Source organism: Elephantulus edwardii, unplaced genomic scaffold, assembly GCF_000299155.1.
Source record: "Elephantulus edwardii isolate Elephantulus edwardi_28Jun2011 unplaced genomic scaffold, EleEdw1.0 scaffold00044, whole genome shotgun sequence".
NCBI lineage: Eukaryota > Metazoa > Chordata > Mammalia > Macroscelidea > Macroscelididae > Elephantulus > Elephantulus edwardii.
The window spans coordinates 19,378,937-19,383,270 of NW_006399794.1; the positions used below are offsets into that span (position 1 = coordinate 19,378,937).

General features: G+C 46.3%; 1 pseudogene; it reads right to left on the reverse strand.

Annotated features, from left to right (window-relative positions):
- Positions 1-484: 484 nt before the first annotated feature.
- LOC102847426 overlaps positions 485-4,334 on the reverse strand; it is a 7,590-nt pseudogene continuing 3,740 nt past the window's right edge.

Below are 4,334 nucleotides of genomic sequence, written 5' to 3' on the forward strand. Positions count from 1 at the left end.
TGTTTCCACCTTTTATATTCTACTCACCAATCATTTTTAATACATTTTTTTGCATGTTCAATCTATTTCAATCTAAAAATTTGTTGTTGTTGTTTTGAGTTGTTAAATCAGAATGTTTTCAGGGATTAGAAATCTAACAGAAGATTTTGCATCTTTTTATTTTCATGGAGCAGCTGGTGGATTTGAACTGTGTACTTTTTGGTTGGTAGAACAATTCCTTCCTCACAAATCCAGCAGAGCTCCTTTGAAAAAGTTGGTAGAAGCCTCAATTTCTCACTCGTTTAAATTTCTGGTCGGTGAATATATTTTAATATTTATATTACCACATCTTTCTTTATTTCTTTTTTTTTTTTTTTTTGGTGCTACACTTTCTCACTCTTTTCCAGCGGGTCAGAAATATGATAGTGAGGAAAAGGCAAGTGGCTTTTTCTTCCTCCTTCATTTGCGTGCAAAACTCAACTACAAAGGTCCGTGCACAAGGCAGTCACAGCGTCAGACGGAATTTGTAGCCATGTAACTGGATGTTTCTCCTTCTGGTGTTCTCGGTGGTCACGTGGAAATGACCCGTCTTCGTGGCTTTCTGGTTGTGCCTGCATCACTTCTCCAGGAGCTGCTGCTTCTGTGGGTTGGTGCTGGTGCTGTACAGCCGGATCCGCCTGGGGGACGCGCACACTCATTCGCGGCCGAAAGCCTGAATCAGACGTGCAGTGTCAATGGTGGAAATGGAGCTGCTCCTCTCGTTCAGGGCCACCTCCCTGTCAGTCTGGGTCAGACACTCCGAGTCCATGGGGTATGTGGTGGTGGAGAAGATATTGGTAGTGGTGTCAGTGAGCAGTTCGCTCTCCTCTGAGGGCCGAGAGTCTGAAGAAGTTTTACTTACATAATGAAGACCTGGTTGTTTTCTCACAAAGTATTTATTAAATTTAATATGCTCAGATTTAATCTGATTGGGCTTCGCAGTGTAAGGTGTAGAAAGCACGCTGCTTCTTTTTGAGTCTCCTCTGCTTTGAGGGTGTTTCTCTAGGTCTTTACATCTCTTTTTTGTCTGATGTTTCAGCTTCTGCTGTCTCCTACCCCATGCCTTGCCCCTGTGCTCCTCCCTGCTGTCCTCTGGCGTGCTTTCTGAGACCTGCAGGGAATATGTGATTGGATTCTGAAGGAGGCTGGCCAATAGGTCAAGTTGCTCCACCAGGGACAGGTCCTTCTTGTCACTGTCCTCAGGCGGCTTCTGCAGCTTCTGTCGCTCCTGATACTTGTTCCACAGTATGTTCAGAGTCGTGGGGCCGTGAGTGGGTGCCTCTGGGGTAGACCTCTGATCTCTTTTGAGATCAGTGACCTGTTGATTGGATTTTAAATGATCGCTACGCTTTTCATGTTGTTCCTGGTTTGGCTGGCTCCTCCCAGGCTCGTGGGAAGCTCTCCTTGCCAGAAGGCAGGAGCGTGGTGGTGGGAGTGCAGGAATCCTGGCAAGCTTTTGGAGTTGACTGCTTTTCGGGGAATGTGTTTGACGTGCAGGTTTGCTCTGTCCCTGGAGTGAGGCTAGCCAGCCTGGGCCTAGGGTTTAAACCAGGAGGGCGCCTTAGTGGAAAGGAAGCTATGCTACCAAGCTGAAGGTGGGTGATTGTCATGTGTGGCACTCAGCCAGGTTCAAATTGTCTTCCTGTCAAACATTCTTCTAGGTGGTATAGCACTGGTCTGTGCATTGCTGTACAGAGGTAACTCATGGTTGCTGTGATGCTGAAGCCTGTGACAGTGATGTGCCAATAGTGGTAATGGGCACCCATGGTGGACAGTGTTGGCTGGAGCTTCCCGACTAAATCAAGCCTGAAAGCAGGAGTGGCATCCACTTCCAAAATGGTTTGCCTCCAGAAACTCTATTTACGAACAGTGCTTAGGCTGTTCATTCATAGATGGCATTAAACAACAACAACAATCACCCTTTTCTTTGTTTCCCAAATTCACATTGATTCACTGTCGATTCACGTATAATCTACTTTTGTCTTATCTGCATTTTGACAAGGAGAAGGGAGACAAGAGAGTTCTTTAAGTTTGTCTGAGTGATGCTGGAAGGAATTTTTCCTCATGAAAACACCCTCTTCCAAGTATTCATGGAAAATGTCTGCATCACTTGGGAGGTGGACGGGATGATGAATGTAAAACTGGGCTGACTGGAAGACAGAATGGGTAGTATTTTCCAATCCTGCATGACAACTGGATTCCACAGCATCTTCATACAAGGATTTTTTTCTCTTCTGTCCACGCTGTCCTCCTATTAAAGATCTCCTCTCTCTGTTTAAAGGCTTTCACATCTGGAAGATTTTCAGTGATGTAAACTGCGCTGTCCACCTCCTCCACCGACGTGGGTACAGCCAACAGCACCTTCTCACATGGATCTTCCTTCATTTTCGTGTTTGAAAAGCTCTCACCCCTGATGAGGGTCACTTGAACTGCAGTGTCTTTGTGACTGGGCTGCTCCTCCACTGGCCAGGTCTCTCTCATCACAGCCTTCTCGCTGGAAAGCCCCTCTTTACGTTTGATGCCTGTGTCTGTGAGGTCATCATCTTTCCTCCTTACAACAATGGCATTGCTGGGTCCTGCAGTGTCTCTCTGAGAGGGCTTCTCACCCACTGACCAGGGTGGTTTTGTCACTGCCCTTTTACTGTAGATCCATTCTTTATGTTTGATTTTCACTGTACCGGAGAGGTCTTCGTCTCTTGTGCCGAGCACCTGAACTGGGAAGACGGGGGCGATGGCATCATTGGATCCTGAGTGTGAGCTCTCGAGCGTGGTGTCTGATTTGGAATCAGGAGGTGGGGTTTTTCTTAACTCTGGGACGTAGTACATCTGTGTACTTCCAGAAGGTTTATATGGCAGCAGAGAAGGCTCAGCTTGTGTAGTCATCCCGCGTAGTCATCTTCTGCTGGACTGAAGGATGTATGTCAGGAGTTTTGAATGGCCAATGAGGAGAAGACCCTGCAATTTTATTACTGTGATCCTTGGCATTAATAAAAATCTCGGATGTAAACAAGGTCTTTTCCGAACCTTCTGTTGTTATTTGCGTGACTGCATCTGAAGACACTTTCTGAATGGAATGTGGTCTGTCAGCAGACACTGGCATCCCCGTGGGATGGAAAGACCCTTCCAGATCTGACTTGCTCACTTGGGTCTGCCTGTGCTGAGGTAGGACCTTCAAGTCCTTACCACCTTCACCTGGAAAATGGAAGGCCTGATAGTCGAGTGAGGCTTTAGGCTTTGAGGTCGGATGTGATGATCTTCAAGTAGCAGTTTGCAGTTCAGAATCATACTCTCCAGTCCTCGATGAAGAAACAGGACCCAGTGAAGTGCATCTCTTATCTAAAGTTCCACCATCTACCTTGCAAGGAGCCTTGGGAGAAAGAGTTATACGGACACAAGAGACAGCTTTTCTATTTGAAGGTGGACTGCCTGGGAGACCATTTTACTGAACTTGTCATCAGTGTTTAAGGAGTCAGAAATGTGTGGCATCGGCTTATGCTGATGATCCTTCTCTGCTATACATTCCTGATCTTGAGGAAAGGGGGAATAGCGGGTATCTACATATGCAGCTTGGCTTTGCTCAAAGAGCTTTGCTGTTCAAGGAAAATGTCAGAGGGGAGGTCTGCAGTTACACAGTCTTGACCATGAGGAATGGAAGAAGGGTCCTCTCTTATCTGCTGATCTGTATTTGAAGCTTTGCTTTGTTCTAAGAGCTCTCGCTGCTCTAAGAAAACAGGAGAAGCCAGACAAGGAGCAAGATGGTCTTGATGCTGAAGAAGGAGGGAAGAGGGCTTCCTCGTGTGGTAATTGGCACACGGGGTTTTGCTCTGTTACAAGAGCTCACGTTGTTTGAGAAAGATGAGTGAGGGGATGTCTGGAGGCTGGGCCTACAGGCTTCTCTTTGGCTCCTCATGGTTAAACACAGCCTAGTCGTGCTAGAGAAATGAGCACCGTGGCTGGCATCACAATGATCCACTCTGCAGTCCACTACTGTCAGGGCCTGGTTAACCTGCAAAGCAGGATCAGCAACACATTGTAAAAACAGCAGGACCACTCATCTTGGCTTGACCATCCCTTCTACAGTAAACAACTCCAGGAAGCAGTATGTTAATGAATGAGAGTGACCAAAGGTCTCAGACCTTAGGGAATGTTATTTACTGAAACTCTTTGTTTCTTAGAGCTCTCAATAAGACTTTTACAGCATAAGATGCTGTAAAACATCTTTGTGTTGTGCTGAGGTCTGCGAGTTAATGTTTGATCTACCAGTCAACATCTCAGATAAGAGATAATGTGATTACCCCTGCAGGCATGTTCCTAAG